The sequence below is a fragment of the Wyeomyia smithii genome, chromosome 3 (genome assembly GCF_029784165.1).
Source record: "Wyeomyia smithii strain HCP4-BCI-WySm-NY-G18 chromosome 3, ASM2978416v1, whole genome shotgun sequence".
NCBI lineage: Eukaryota > Metazoa > Arthropoda > Insecta > Diptera > Culicidae > Wyeomyia > Wyeomyia smithii.
The window spans coordinates 89,727,907-89,744,895 of record NC_073696.1 but is presented as its reverse complement, the minus strand read 5'-3'; the positions used below and the strand labels follow the sequence as shown (position 1 = coordinate 89,744,895).

Here is a 16,989-nt window from a genome sequence, read left to right as displayed (position 1 = left end):
TTATATTTTTTATATGCGCTGTCTAGTCTATTTACTTAAAATTCACGTAGATTCCATCTGAATAACACGTAAAAAGTACGTGAAAATCATGTGGGGTTTATGCGTTCTGTTTATTGTTTCACCTAAATATCACGTAAAAAGGTACGTGAAAATCAGGTTATAATTACCTGCCAACACGTAGACGATAGACACTGAAGTTGACACTAACACACTCACACATGAGCGGCTTTCGAGAAATCGGCAAAAGTTACGTGATGAGAATCAGTCACTTTTCCCGGTAAATTTTACGTGCATTTTTTCAGAGTGTACGCTTCATTCCATAGGGATGTTGAACCGTTGCGTTGTAACATACTCGAAAGAATCACAGATATTTTCAATTAACGCGCGTGTAAAACTGCTAATTCCAAAGAGAAACGAAAAACTAATTCAGTTCACTTTATTTACAGATTCACTCAATCACAAACTTGGAAAATAATCTAAATGAGTTCCAATACAAAAGTAAGTAAAACGAATAGTTCAGTCTATTAAACCCTTACTTGCCATTTAATTTCTTTGAGTCTAACAAAGACCAACTAATAACGCTTAGTCAAGAGTCAGAATTAGCTTCTCATATTTTAAATGCACTATGGCTTAGGGAAAAAGCTACACATCCGAGCGCTACCATAATGAAACAACCCACTTGGCGTCACAAACATCGCGGTCATAGCTCATTCGCATCTCGTCAGGTGGAGTAGATGAATACAACGCCATGAATTGACTCCGAGAGGTCTACATTCGGATGTTTTTGTTTTCTTGTGATAAAGAAAAGAATAAACTCTTAACCGATGCTATTGTCTTTACTAAGCACTCTCGAGTGGTTTTTGGCTAGAACTTATAAACAGGGTTGGGTAAAAGGGTAGCTTTTTTCCGGGAGGAACTTTCGTACATTGCAAGAAAAGTATCATTTCTGGGTGCATGAGAAGCACATTTACAGATTAGCTTCCTAACTAGTTATAAATCTCAAAACCCACCCCTGTTTGTTACAGTTCACGTTCTCTAGATGACTAGCTTCTGCCTCACCATTCACCCCACTAGTGCTTATTCTAGGTATCAGATTTGTCCGCCATGCACGTCACCTTATATCGGTGCGCTGAAGTGGCAAACTTCATCCTTTAGAAAATCATCTACACGAGCTTTATTTATGGTGCTCCACTTCGCAAACGTTTCGAACGAAAGTAAACAAGGGCGGATGGTTGATACCTGGATCATTTCTCCGACCGAGTGGAGAATGAACATCTATTTGCGAAAATTGGTTCACATTGGTATTTAACAAAAGCGTCCACAATTATCGGATTATCAGATAATATTTTGGAACTTTTTACTAGCTTATAACGGCTATAACTAAATAGACTGCTTTTTGATTAAACAAATTACTATCTAGTATTTTGTAAGCATTGTTAGCTTAAGCAATGAAGGTGGTAGGGATTGCTGAGAGTTATGAACCGCTGGCATTGGAAATGCAATGCAAGATCTACAGGAAGGGTTTGTCGTGAGTTGCTGTCACACCCCCACGCACCGATAGGCCAGAGTTAGTCCACCGCACCCTAAAGCACGCAGCCCACCACCCATCGGTTTTCCAGACACCAGCACCCAATATAGAGCAGGCGAAAATATAAATGACAGATGGGGATAAAGCGCGGCTGCGATTATTGGCGCGAAAATTTAGACGAGGCCAACGTCTTAGGGCAAGGAGGAATGACCTGCTGTAGCCACTACACTTACTCAGTAACCAGATTCCGAATTGAACGGTCACGACCTGCGGAAAATTAACTAGAAACCAAGAAGACAAGCGACTCTAAGGAGACAGTAAAAAGTGTGTGGCTATAGTGAACAGCAGGTAAGGCACTCTCCTTGTCCCGTAACAATTGCCTCGTCACCAGTTAGCCAATCAGGCTAAAAAAAGCAACGCTTATTTTCCAGAACCCCGCTGTTTTGGATTAAACACGAGTACGCCGAGAATCCCATTGGACCCTTCGCCGGTGACTGAGGACGCCGATTAGGAGCCATTTTGGCGGCAAAGGTCACAAGTCGACGCCGGACAGAACGTGGGTGTGCAGGAACCAGGTGCAACGAGAAGGTGGACTGTGCGATGACGGTGAAACGGGGCCCGGAGTAGAACGAAAGTGAATAAGGTTAGCTAGAAATAAGAAAGTGGGTGACGAATGCTAGTAATAAAAATTGTGTACATAGAGACTCAGACAAGCATTTTCCTGGAACCGCGAAAGTTCCTTAGTAAGCCGACCCTGAGGCTGTTGTTAAGGGAGTCCCTACAGCGCTCGCTGCTGAAGCTGGGACAATACTTACACTTTGGCGCCCAACAAAAATAAACTTACCGATATTTTGAGGGTTCCAGCTTGTAAAATTGCTTGTTTTAAATTGAGTTGCTACGTACGTCTCTGGGAAAACGTCCATGCTTTCACGAACAAATATTCACATTTAAGTGGCAAATCCACTGAAACTGACAGTGCACCACGAAACGTTTTTTCGAAACCGAGGGGTTCTGATGTTCAATTAATTAGCAAAAATAACAATCATAAAAATCACCAAATTACTTAGTCGAGCGGAGGTTTTAGCAAAGTGCGTAAGAAGTTCGGAGGGAGAAAATAAACCCAACAGTGAAAACATTTTATTTAGTCACTTACTATCGAACACTTAAGAAATAACGGATATTTAGTGAAACTTAATTCTAAAAATAAGGAAATTCAACTATGGAACAGCAACACTTGATAGCGCAATATTTTGCGATGAATACGATGCACCTGACGGACGACGAGCTAGATCATGAGCTGCAAGTCCGGGGCGCAGACCTAATGAGTGAAACACGTACGGTGCAGGAAAGAACACTGCGTGGATACCTGAAATCAGAAAAAGAAAACCCGAATTGGAACTACAGAAAATGTTGGACAACTTTAAAAGGTGAATTTAAATGTTGTGAAGAGAAAATAGTTGAAATTAGAACTATTTTAGAAGGAAGAAAAGAACAACGAGTTCCAGATCAACGGCATAAAACGAAACTAATACATGTCTTTTTCCGACTGGAACGATTACGAAATCATGCCAAAGAGGAAAAAGATTTGAGTAACATTGCGAAAATGGCAAATGAATGCATTAGACTTTTGAACAAATTCTTTTCAATGATCTCCCCCTTAGCAGAGGTGAGAGAAGCGGTAATAGCTAGAGTAAATGAAAGTTTACGGCTACTCCGCCAAGAGACTAACGATAGAGAAGATAGTGAATCAGAAATCGATGAAGAGGTAGAAATCAGAAATCAACAGAATGGCCAGCGAGCAAACCCAACAACCGACAATAATGGTGGAAGAGTCCCCAGTAGAAACGATGAAATACACCAGAATGTAAATGAGGAAGAAATTGAAAGTGGAAATAGAGTGGGAGAACCAGATAGATTGGTGCTACTTGCAAGGGAAAACGATCGTTTGAAAATAGTAGTAGAACGTTTGCTACACCGAATTGAATCGCTTGAAAGAGGAAAGGATATGCGAAATACTAGAAGACAAGAGAATGAATGTGGAATGGCTAACAGTACTCCGGTGGAGGAAGAGCCTATTCCGAGTGACAGTGTGGGAGAGAAACCTAAAGAAAATTTTCTAGACTGGGTTAAAAATAGATGTAGCTCGATAGATAGTCTAGAAGAGAAAGCACGAGAGTTGAAAGAGAAAGATGAAAGAGAGAAAAGGAATGCAAATGCATACGCAGCTAGCAAGGGAAACAGTCACCGATTACCGGTTTATCAATAGGGAATAAAATATGATGGTATGGATAATGGGAGAAGATTGAATGAATTTCTAAAAGATGTGGAGTTCAATGCTAGGTCGGAAGGATTCACCTACGTAGAATTGTTTTTATCGGCACACCATTTATTCACACGAAAAGCTAGGGGGTGGTTCATGGAAGTGAATGGTAACAACGAGCTTGAAACGTGGGAAAATTTAGTTCGTGAACAAATAGTTAATGCGCGTAAACAAGGCCTGAGGGAGAAGTTTCAAGACTTTTATTTGGATATGGTCCGGCTTTTCCGTAGCGTGTCAAGACCTTGGGACGAACAACGAAAGTTTGACGTATTATTTAGAAACACACGAGAAGACTGTAGAACTGCAATGCTTGCTGCTAACGTAACGTCGATCACCAAAATGCGAGAATTCGGAAAAAGATACGATGCGATAAACTGGCAAATTTACCAAAGAAGAGAAAATAGACCGGGATATAGAGGAAACGTAAATGTAGAAGAAATAGAAGTAAATCGACAGAATGTTCAAGAAAAAACTGCATATAGGTTCCAGAGAGGACAGAATGATGGAAATCGTGGGAAAAATTCTAGAACGAATTATAACTATTACCAGAAAAAGTTTACCGAAGATCGAATAGAGCAAAATGAACAGAGAGAAAAACAAAAAGAATCACATAGAAGCAACTACCAAAATTCAAGAATAAACAACAATCAAAAAACAAACCTTTGCTATGACGAACCCAGACCCGGCACAAGCGGAACAAATGCCTTGCAACGGATAGTTAACGCTTACATTCCGATTAAACGAGGAATTTGCGAGGAACAAATTTAAAACGAAGGTGTGTACTAGGCTACGATTTCTGGTTAAAGTTTGGCATTCGGCCCACCTGGAACGATTTTGCAATCGATTCTGTGGATGAAAGCGCACAGGAGAGCCTAGAAGAGGAAGTCGAACTCACAGTAGAACAGGAAAAAGAATTAGAAACGGTAAAGCAGCATTTTCTAGAAGCGACACCAGGAAATTTAAGTATGACCCACTTGATAGAACATTCCATTGAATTCAAGGACGAATTCAAGAGGGCGGACCCGGTGAGGAAAAATCCGTACCCTTGGAGTCCAGAAATTCAACGGAAAATACACCAGGCAGTAGACGATATGTTACAGAAGGGAATAATTGAGGAATCAAACTCAGAATGGGCTCTCCCAGTAGTACCGGTAACGAAACGTGATAGCCAGGAAGTTAGACTTTGTTTAGACGCGCGAAAACTGAATGAGAGAACGAAAAAAGACGCATACCCTCTGCCCCATCAAAATCGTATATTGAGCCACCTGGTGCCAGTGAGATACCTTTCGACAATCGATCTTTCGCAAGCATTCTTGCAAATCCCCCTAAACGTCAAGTCTCGCAAATTTAACGCTTTTTCAATACCTGGGAGAGGGCTATTTCACTTCACCCGACTTCCGTTTGGGTTAGTGAATAGTCCAGCAACTCTAAGCAAACTTATGGACCGGGTGTTGAGCCACGGAGCGCTAGAGCCGGCAATATTCGTTTACTTAGACGATATTGTCGTTGCTAGTCGAACATTCGAAGAACATATCGAAAAACTGAACGATTTAGCGAAACGACTATGAGAGGCAAATTTGTGTATTAACGTACAAAAATCAAAATTTTGTTGCCAGCAGGTGCCTTACCTGGGATACATTTTATCCAGAGACGGACTAAGGCCTAATCCAGATCGCGTACAAGCGATTTTGGGATATCAGGTACCGAAATCCGTTAGGCAACTCAGGCGATTCCTTGGTATGGTGAATTACTACCGAAGGTTCATCGCCAACTTCAGTGAAATCACTTTACCTCCCACCGATTTGCTGAAAAATAAACCAAAGAAAGTAGTGTGGAACTCGGCAGCAGACGATTCGTTTAAAATTATTAAAGAAAGGCTAATATCGGTTCCGGTGATGGCCAATCCAAATTTTAGTTTGCCATTTACTGTCCAGACTGACGCGAGTGATAACGCTATCGCTGGGATCTTAACGCAAGTGCAGCAAGGCGAAGAGAAGGTGATTGCGTACCATTCCGAAAAACTAAAAGGGGCTGAACTAAACTACCATGCGGCGGAAAAGGAAGGTTTAGCCGCCCTCCGTTGCATCGATAAATTCCGAGGGTACATCGAGGGTACAAGGTTCGTTCTGGTGACCGACTCGGCTGCATTAACCTTTATCATGCGAGCCAAATGGAGATCCTCTTCGAGACTTAGTAGATGGAGTATTACACTCCAGCAATTTGATATGGAGATTCGGCACAGGAAAGGAAAGGAAAACATTGTCCCTGATGCGCTTTCCCGATCATTAGAAAGTCTAGAGGAGGAACCCGACGATAGGTGGCACCAACAACTTTTGTTGGCCGTAGAACAAGAGCCTGAAAATTAGATGGACTTTAAAATAGTCGAGGGTAAACTATATAAATTCGTTTCAACAAAAACCGACACTATGGACTATCGTTTTGAGTGAAAGCAGTGCGTTCCGAAGAATAAAAGGGTAGAAATTATGAAACTTGAACATGACGGAAACTTACACATTGGATATGAAAAATGCGTTGAAAAAATCAAGCGTCTATTTTATTGGCCGCGGATGGCGGCGGACATTATAAAGTATATAGCGAATTGTAGCCTGTGCAAAGAGAACAAGCATTCTACTGTATCAACATGTCCGAAAATGGGTAAGCAACGCATAGCAAACCGGCCATTCCAGATAATATGCATAGATTATATCCAGTCACTTCCTCGCAGTAAGCAGGGCAACGCACACTTATTAGTAATAATGGACTTATTTTCTAAGTATTGCTTGCTTATGCCTGTGAAGAAGATTTCGGCGATTAATTTATGCAAATTACTGGAAGAGCAGTGGTTTAGAAAGCTATCCGTTTCCCAAATCGTGTTTTCCGATAATGCGACAACCTTTTTGTCAAAAGATTTTCAGAGCCTCATGGCGCGGTACGAGGCACAGCATTGGGCAAATGCCCGGCACCGAAGCCAGGCAAACCCAGTTGAACGACTCAACCGTACTATAAATGCTAAGATACGTAGTTATGTGAAAGAGGATCAGAAATTATGGGACTCGAAAACCTCAGAAATTGAACATGTTTTGAACAACACAATTTATTCTACAACTAAATTTAGTCCATATCACATAGTTTATGGTCATGAAATAATACTGAAAGGATCGCATTACAGATTGGAAGAGGAAGGAAATTTAACACAGGAAGAACGAATGGAAAAGCTTAAAGGTGTGAGTGGTAAAATTTATGAAATGGTAAAAAAGCATTTACGAAACTGTTATGAAAGTACGAAAAAAAGATATGATCTTAGACACAAACGATACTCACCGACTTTCGACGTTGGGCAGCGCGTTTACAAAAGGTGTTTTCGTCAGTCCGTGGCAAGTAGTAAATTCAATGCCAAGCTGGGTCCACAATACACGCCTTGTATTGTAATAAAAAAGAAGGGCACCAGTTCTTATGAGGTAGCCGACTTAAATGGAAGATCGCTTGGAGTTTTTTCAGCCGCAGACCTAAAAGCGTGAATGTGGGAATGAAATAATAAATGTGCAAAAATTTTAAATACTTACCATTGCGATTTAGAGTGAAAAAAATTAGTAACTTTTGTTAAAATATGGTTTAAAAGTCTACCAACATTTTTCATTTATAAGTGTCCGTGGAGAATCAATTATTGTACTGCATGTAACCGAAGAATGTAACCTTACATGCAGGTCGAGGAATGTAAAAGTATTTTATATTTAAATCCAAAAAAATTTAGCTAAAAAAATTAACAATTATATAAATATATTGAAAATGAGAAAAAAATCTGAATCAAGGGTGCATTTGGGTGGTGACTTCATCGTGCGCTTGAACGTAATGCATCTGCTCGTGTTGCATGCAGGATTGTGAACAATCTTTTAATCTTGAAGTGCACCCGAGCAGAGTAATGAAATGTTTGCAACGATCGTCAGTGGTGAAAGAGAAACTAAGCGAAGACTACGAACTTCAGAATTCAAGGTCACGATCAAAACTAGAACAATAGAATGGCAAGGAATATACCACAGAAGCAATAAACAAAACACGCTACGCAAGCCAAATCGTTATGTACTTACCTTATATACTGATCGATGAACTTTTATGTAGGAAAAAAGGAGCTCACGGGAAAAAAATGAACTAAGAATGATTCACTGGCCAGAGTTAACAGAATAAAATTAATACATATAATTTTTCCACTAGAGAACTAATACTTTTTCCTCGATAAGACTTCATCAGTCTATATCACTGTCCGAACACGTTTCACTGAACGAGCAAGTGGCTGAATTGACAGATGTTTCGATCTCCAGTAGCTTTCCTACGCACACTGATAAAAGATGATAACGCTATCAACAATGATGTACTAAAACCCAACTCCGACACCCAATAGGAAATATTTCAGGGGATTTGAATTTTATTGTAGTTTTAAACACTCCGGAGTTTGTATTTATTAATTTGTAATGATTTGAATGTAATCATAAGTTTATAGTAATTCGTTTTGTAGTAGAATATAGTTTTGCATGATCTATTTAATGTTTTTTTTTAGTTACTAGTAAAATTATTAATGTGTTTCAAATTTGTTTTGCGGTTTGTTCATCAGAATTTAATACGTTTCGTTTGAAAAATTTCACGTGCAATTAAAGGTTGTTATGGGGGAGGTCCGGTGAAAATTTGTGTTGTGGGATGCAGGTTCAGATGGTATGTGTGACAAAAATTTAGACAAGGAATTTATAATGGAAAAAAATGTTTAATTTATAAACATTTTTTTATCCGAGCTGGGGGAGAGTGTAAGCATTGCTAGCTTAAGCAATGAAGGTGGTAGGGATTGCTGAGAGTTATGAACCGCTGGCATTGGAAATGCAATGCAAGATCTACAGGAAGGGTGTGTCGTGAGTTGCTGTCACACCCCCACGCACCGATAGGCCAGAGTTAGTCCACCGCACCCTAAAGCACGCAGCCCACCACCCATCGGTTTTCCAGACACCAGCACCCAATATAGAGCAGGCGAAAATATAAATGACAGATGGGGATAAAGCGCGGCTGCGATTATTGGCGCGAAAATTTAGACGAGGCCAACGTCTTAGGGCAAGGAGGAATGACCTGCTGTAGCCACTACACTTACTCAGTAACCAGATTCCGAATTGAACGGTCACGACCTGCGGAAAATTAACTAGAAACCAAGAAGACAAGCGACTCTAAGGAGACAGTAAAAAGTGTGTGGCTATAGTGAACAGCAGGTAAGGCACTCTCCTTGTCCCGTAACAATTGCCTCGTCACCAGTTAGCCAATCAGGCTAAAAAAGCAACGCTTATTTCCCAGAACCCCGCTGTTTTGGATTAAACATGAGTACGCCGAGAATCCCATTGGACCCTTCGCCGGTGACTGAGGACGCCGATTAGGAGCCATTTTGGCGGCAAAGGCCACAAGTCGACGCCGGACAGAACGTGGGTGTGCAGGAACCAGGTGCAACGAGAAGGTGGACTGCGCGCTGACGGTGAAACGGGGCCCCGGAGTAGAACGAAAGTGAATAAGGTTAGCTAGAAAAAAGAAAGTGGGTGACGAATGCTAGTTATAAAAATTGTGTACATAGAGACTCAGACAAGCATTTTCCTGGAACCGCGAAATTTCCTTAGTAAGCCGACCCTGAGGCTGTTGTTCAGGGAGTCCCTACAGCGCTCGCTGCTGAAGCTGGGACAATACTTACAATTTTATGCAGCGAAAATCTGCAACTTAAACAAACTTACAAACAGTAATTTATGATAGTTTTTTGCTCACTTCAAAAGTTAGGAATATACGGGTAAACGGTATGTCATTTGCCATGAAAACACCCGACGGTTGGATTTATGTCGACTTTAACCCTTTCCATTCCTATTTAAATCAATTCGATGTTGGAAAATTAGACAAAGAGAGAAAAAAAAAAACAACCATAAACAAACAACAAGTTTTCCATCCTCTTTTTGGGGCTCGTAACAAAGTTTTTCCTAACGATAAAAAACGTAATCATGACTGGTGTAGACTATACGTCTCCATTTTCCTTTTTTCCTGGATGTTGGTTACGAAAGAACAGGTGGATGGAACGTTTGCTTTGCTCATCTCGATGGCGCTTTCAAAAACTAAACTTCGATTGTTTCTTATAGTGCAAGTAATTTTGGTGTAAATACTTCTAAAGCTAAAAAATACTCATTTCTGATAATAGAACCGCGCTGATGATGATGCAGATATCAATTTTGTAGTAAATTTAACACAATAACAAGTGATCCTCAATACTTCACTCAAATTTCATTCAAAATGCAATTACAAACGAAAATAGAAGAACACAACCGAGCGAAACACTTATGTGGTTCAGCCCTCAACCTAAACAAGTTAGAAGAAATAAAAAGCATCAATTTACAAAATTTCCAATAGATACAACCAACTCAACATTGCCCTTAAGACCACACTGGAAGAAAATAATCGTAGAAAATAAAGCCAGATTATGCTTAAAAATTTTATTCCACTACGTTAGCAGGAAATTGTGTTTAAATTTGAAAAGGTAGAAATAAACCAATTACTGGAGTGATCGGAAGAATTTGAGACACAATAAATTCCAATTTAATTCACAGTAGATTCACCTACATAACGCCTACGTTTTGACATAGGACTACGTTTTACTTTATTAAAGTGGCATTCTGATACGAAAATGTGTCCTTTCAAAATGTTACTAGGTACCGCCATAGGCGTAGCCAGAGGGGGGCAGGGGGGGCATTGCCCCCCCCCCCCCCCCCTAAATGTTGACACTGGTGCAGAATTTTGTTTTCAATAATTCTAATAGCACAAAACGACATCTTTAGCCCATAGAAACAACTGTGTAAAGTAACAGCCAGATCAAAAATTATTGATTGAAATGCTTGCGCTATGTTGCGTGGAATTGCACAGGTCTTTCAGTTGATCCACCAAGGATATTGCAGCGGCAAAAGTACCGGGCAAATCCGCCTGCATCAACTAGCTTGGAGTATTGGAACCGAACTGTGAAAATTCCTTACCTTGATTCTCTTGTAACCTCACTGGAAACACGGTTCGATGAAGATAGTGCACCTGCCTACGCGTTGTCCTTGCTCTATCCCGCTAACGTAATACGCATGTCGTTGGAAGAGTAATTTTTTATGAAGTTGACAATTTCGTTGGAGAGGTGGAAGTTTTGTATTAACATTGCAGCAGTATGAGAGCAGATCGTAAGAACATAGAACAGTTAGATCTTATAGACCTGCTAGCTAAAGCCCGTTCTTTCTTCCCTGCGACTGAGAAAGCAGTTAAAATTGCACTTGCTACACCATGGAAACATGCACGATTGAACGCTCGTTCAGCACATTACGTCGAGTGAAAACCTGGTTGAGGTCAACAATATTTGAACAGCGGTTGAGTGCTCTCTGTATGCTGAGTCTTCATCGGTAGATGGTCAACAACAATCGTGAAAAGACAAATGAACCTCTTCCGGAACGTTTGACGTTTGATGCCCGAAGATTTTATTGAGAATATTGACTGTGTCTTCAATCTTCACGTCCTTGGAAAACTTTGACAGGATGTAGTTGAGATAGCGGCTGTGCGAATGGGTGTCCAGCTTCCGGAGAAGTAAACGTACCTTCGCCGCATCATTCAGCTGGCCTGCATCGTTCTCGAAAAGGTCCTGGTAGCGGTTAAACAACAACGTCCGAACGTAACTCCGTTTTCTTCGTCGAAGACAAACTCGATGATGTTCGAAGAGAGGGACTCCAAAATCTGCTCCGGGGTTTGATACTGACGCTGTTGCTGCTGGACCGCTATCCGCTGTAAAATTTGGGCCATCTTGTGAATCATATCTTGAATTCCCGGTTGCGGCTTGGACAAAGAATAATCAAATTTTCCACTCTGATGTCAAGGACAACTTTTCACTGGTTGCCTTGATGTAACAATCACTAAAGACTAGTTTTTATTTCTATTTTTCAAAACACACTAAAGTCGCTTTTTACGCGGGGGATACGTACCGCGTAAAAAAACCGCGTAAATTCCGAAATCCACGTCAAAAAAGCCGCATAAAAAAACCCGCGTATGAACAACCGCGTAAAAAGCGACCTTAGTGTACCATTTTTTACTTCTAAAATTTTGAAGAGCTTGCCCCCCCCCCCCCCCTATTTGAAATTCCGGCTACGCCCATGGGTAGCGCTGAATGGATTTTAAACCCAAATATCTTCATCAAAAGGCGAAAGATGCTGCAAACTTGTGTTATAACCATTGACTTATCTTTTCAATGCAATAGTAAATTAATGAAAAGTTGAGTTGAAAATAAAGCATTTTCGATTTAGTTCCGCAACATTTTACAAATCACCAGCTCGCTTCTGTAGCTGAGAATCAGAAAGTAAAATGTAGAATTGTACGTGCCATAGACTGTTTTGAATGCATACATTGTTACTTTAACTAAACAGATCTTGAACACTAATGTGAACTAATGTGACAAAAAAGTTTTCTCCAAAACTTTTGATGAAATTCCGTATCTTGTCAATTGCAAACCAAAACAAAAAGGAACTTAAAATCAATTGAAAAGCAGCGGCTAACCAATCATGAGCTCGCTTGCTGTGTGCAATGTTTATTTAAGACCTAAGTTGTAAGTGGCTTTTTTGACGTAGAATACGTTGTACTTCAATATCGAAAATAGAGTGAAACGGCAGAACGAATGATTTCCAATGCTTACTTTGTTACCACTGCACGAATTTTAGTCATTTATATTGGATATAGTTGGATAGAGAACAAATTTCTCTAGTTTATGGAAAAAATAAAACATGTTTTTCATTGGTTGAAATTCATAGCTAATTTGATTATAGTTCAACCAATCGCTTGCTCGCAATGATGCTATTCAAGCGCTTCCCCAGTGCAGTCGACAGTAAAATATACATACGATTTGACTTTATAAACGATTTATTATTGTTGTCACTTTGTTCGCTCGAGTGCAAAACGATACGCCCACCGGAAGTTTGAATGTCATTAGTCACATATAAAAACCAGCATGTAACAATTTAGTCTTCATTGTTCATCCGATCACTGTAGCAAAAGGATGATTCACTAGAAACCGAATCGACCAGTAGCAAGAAGACGCGCCGCAGCGCAGCAGGCGATGGTTTTACGTTTGTATGGTTTTTGCTGCAACAAACGCTCATTTGTACCATTCCGTTGCGAACGGCGGCTTAGTTTAGTGCATAAAAAATAATTAAATTGAGGTAGTTGCAGTGGCGTAGCGTGACCGGGTGACACCCGGGGCGGAAAATTTAAGTGTCACCCCCACCAGGTTGCAGTGGAATCATTTTCGTTCGTTTTCAATCACACTTAATCTACTCATTTTTTAAAAAATTGTTGAGATTATACACACTCTTTTTTCACGCGGGTTTTTTCATACGTTTTTTCAAACGGGATTTTTTTGCAATAGCGCTGATTATTTTCAAGCGATTTGGAAGATAAGTAAATCTACTCTAATCTTTTTTTAAGGTGATACGTATGAAAATTTTCCTCACGGGTGTCACCCTCTAGAGTCTAGATAAGTAAATCTACTCTAATCTTTTTTTTAAGGTGATACGTATGAAAATTTTCCTCACGGGTGTCACCCTCTAGAGTCTAGAGGGTGACACCCGTGAGGAAAATTTTCATACGTATCACCTTGAAAAAAAAATTAGAGTAGATTTACTTATCTTCCAAATCGCTTAAAACAGGCCTGTCCAACCTTTTTGACACGCGGGCCAAATTTCACAATCCACAACAGCTGTCGGGCCAAAATTTTGAAAACTTTCAAATTTCAGCTAATGTTTAGATTATGTACAAATATATATTAAAATATCATGCTGGGTTACTTTGACTTTGATTTAAAAGCAGTCCATTTTAGATTGAAAAGCCAAGGGTGATATCAGTTGAAGCTTACCATGATAAAAGCAAACTTACAAGCCACAGCCATAACAAATATGGAAAACAAACAATGATTTTTTGAAATTTTCTCATGGTAAAACAGGATTTAAATTAATTGTTGTAAGACTTTAAAATTACATGAGCTTGGAGAATCAATGGAAAACTTGAAACTATTGGCTTTTTCTCCAGAACACGTGCCATATTGATATCAAAATCTGATACCGAAATCCGCAAACATGATTCTAAATTCTCGTCTGATGAAGATGAACGACAACTATTTTTTTACTGCCTCCATTCTTTTGAAGTCGTTCTTCATTTTTGAAATGTCGATACGGATTGAAAGTTTCAACACACTAAAAACAGGATGTCATTACTCGTTAAATAAGTTTAAATTATACAAAGATGTTTTCTATCATAACAAATTCCACTCCGAATACATCAACACGTGGGCCAAATGTGAAACGTGTTTCAAAACTTAACGCGGGCCGCGAGAAAAGAAGCCGAGGGCCGGATGTGGCCCGTGGGCCGTACGTTGGACAGCCCTGCCCTAGAGGGTGACGCTACGCCAGTCGGTAGTTGTTATTTTTTTGCCACTCACTAGAACGTTGCTAATAATGATAAAAACTTCGAAATCGCGCTTTTCTTCTCAGTGTTTATCTTTTGGCCGCAGGCGGCAAAAGTAACGATCGAAAATGTTTTAATTTCTGCACCATTTCCTCGACTTTATCTTTACACTGTATTTGTATTTTTCTTAGACTTATGATATTTTTTCAACCTATTTATCAAACGATTTTGCCGAGTTGTGAAGCTGCATGAATCTAGCTGTTTAATTTGTATTACACATATCAAACGACTCAATAACAACAACAAACAAATTTCAAACAAATTTCAAACATATTTCAAACTTCTTTAATAGTTATAGTATAGTTCCAAAATTTGTAAGGTAAAAAAACATTCAGCATTGCTTCAGGAATGTGTTTGTGGCCTTGAGAAAGGCGGCGAGTTTGTTGACAGTTGAACATTTGACGTAAAACTAACTTCGCGCGCAATATTCGTCTTAATCAGGGCTCTACATTTTCGAAACAAAACAATGAAACTGAATATCTCGCGCTGTCATTCCAATTCGAACAGTTTCATTTTCACTTAATTCCTTTCGGCTACTGTCATGGAATTACTTCTTTCTCTTTTTCCCGTCTGTTGTTCATCGGATTGTTTCAAATGAAACTGATGACTATTTCAATTGACAGAGAGAAAAACTCTTTCCTTTCCTTTAGCATCTCAATTGAAATCGTGAAATCGTTTAGTTTGATGATAGTTTTCTAATACCGCAAGCCATAGCTAGAACGCAATGGTATCCAATAAATACGTCACGTAAGTACCGATCAATATTTCCTTCCTCTTTCCTATTAATTGAGAATCGGCATGTGAGAATGATGGTGATAATCTCCACTATAACCTGATAATTGTCAATTGAAAATGACTTGTCAGGCTTTGGTCTTGATGCCTTAAAAAACACACAGCGCTGCCTTACCCTTTTTTATCTTCTTCTATAATACCTTGTGCGTGGCCCCGCCCACTTGTTGCGTTTTTTCATCGATATTGAAGGCAATCGCACGAGTTTATTACAGCACATCATCATTTATTCGTTCACTGACTTTCGCTCGATCCGGGTGTATATTTTAAAATTGGTTCCAGTTTATATTTATTTTTCGTTTTACGCGTGATAACGTTCCTACCATATGAGTGGTGAACATAAAAGAAGACGCACAACTAGTCCTAAGGCTGCTTACGCCACGGCCAGTACCCGTAAATTATGCAGGTTGGTACACGAGTACCTATTCTGACGACAGCAATGTATTGCTGCGGAAGTATTGGAATCCTGCAAAAGGCAATTGGCAGTGACGAAAAATTCAAGCGAGTTTCTATCCGGCGTCACTAATTTCCCAGGGAAATGTTCTTCCGAGATCAGCTATGGCAGATTATACACGATTACAGTTTTTCGGATAAACTGATACGGTTGGTCAAGTCGACGATGGATCGGGTGATGTGCGTAGTTCGAGTTTCGAAGGGTTACGGCTAGGTTATGGATAATCGTGCCTGCTATTCAACATCGCTTTGGAAGGTGTGATACGTAGAGCTGGTATCGACACGAATGGCACGATATTTAGAAGGTCTGTTCAGCTCTTTGGCTTCGCTGATGATATTGATATTGTAGCACGAACCCCTGAGAAGATGACGGAGACGTACATCAGACTGAAGGCTGATGCCGGACGTATTGGACTGGCCATAAACGCATCGAAGACTCAATACATGAGAGGAAGAGGTTCCAGAGAAGGCAGTAAAACCCTCCCACCACGAAGTCATATTAGCGGTGATGAAATCGAGGTGGTAGACGAGTTCGTGTATCTGACTCACTGGTGACTGCTGACAACGACACCAGCAGAGAAATTCGTGGACGCCTTATGGCAGGTTATCGTGCCTACTTTGGATTACGGAGAACACTCCGCTCGAATAAAATCCGCCGCCGCACAAAGTTAACCATCTACAAAACACTGATCAGACCGGTAGTCCTCTACGGCCATAAAACCTGAACCATGCTCGTGAAGGACCAACGCGCCCTTGAGGTTTTCGAACGGAAGGTGCTGCGTACCATCTGTGGTGGAGTGCAGATGGACGATGGATCATGACTCGAATGGTGACCACATGTTTTCAATTGAAGCATTGAATGAATTTTCAACATTTCAATGCTACTACTTTACACACTAGTTTACTGAATAGAAAAGATAGATTTTGAATTCTAAAAATTGGATTAAAGTCATAGTTTAGATTAATATTAAACTCACCGTTTTGACGTGAAACAACGTTCTTCAAAAAGTTCGGCTACAAAGGCATTTACATGAAACTCCAAAACCGGAAAAAGTGAAAAAGATGTCCAATTTCAAATGCAAATGAATCGATTAGTTTTCCATGAGTTTCCTCCGTTCTTGCGGCAAACGATTGGAAAATCTAGAATTGTAACTCTTCTTAATGCAGAAAATTGAAATTTTATTCTTTGAACTATTGTACTATTGAAAATTGTCAAGCCTTGTCAAAACGCAAAACTCGACTTCTGATTGGTCGTTATATGATTGCTTTCCAAAGCACGGTCGACAGAATTATAGACTTAATAATTCGGAATGTACTATTTGGCCTATATAAGAGCCTGCTTCAGCCGAAACTGCTCATATTAGTT

At 40.0% G+C, this 16,989-nt stretch overlaps 1 protein-coding gene and 1 long non-coding RNA gene across 11 annotated transcripts in view; one reads left to right on the top strand and one right to left on the bottom strand.

Annotated features, from left to right (window-relative positions):
* LOC129732802 (probable G-protein coupled receptor CG31760) overlaps positions 1 to 16,989 on the top strand; it is a 177,562-nt gene that overhangs the window by 62,281 nt on the left and 98,292 nt on the right. For 8 of the 10 annotated variants that reach the window (XM_055694065.1, XM_055694072.1, XM_055694069.1 and 5 more), the window contains one exon: positions 447 to 498. The exons of the other annotated variants lie outside the window; for them this stretch is intronic. The gene's annotated coding sequence lies outside the window, so the exon portion shown is untranslated. The remainder of the gene's footprint in view (positions 1 to 446; positions 499 to 16,989) is intronic. 10 annotated transcript variants of the gene reach the window in all.
* LOC129732806 (uncharacterized) lies at positions 7,194 to 8,033 on the bottom strand. The gene is made up of 3 exons (XR_008729356.1): positions 7,934 to 8,033; positions 7,412 to 7,599; positions 7,194 to 7,354 (listed from the first exon to the last, which is right to left on the bottom strand). It is a non-coding gene; the product is annotated as an uncharacterized LOC129732806 (long non-coding RNA).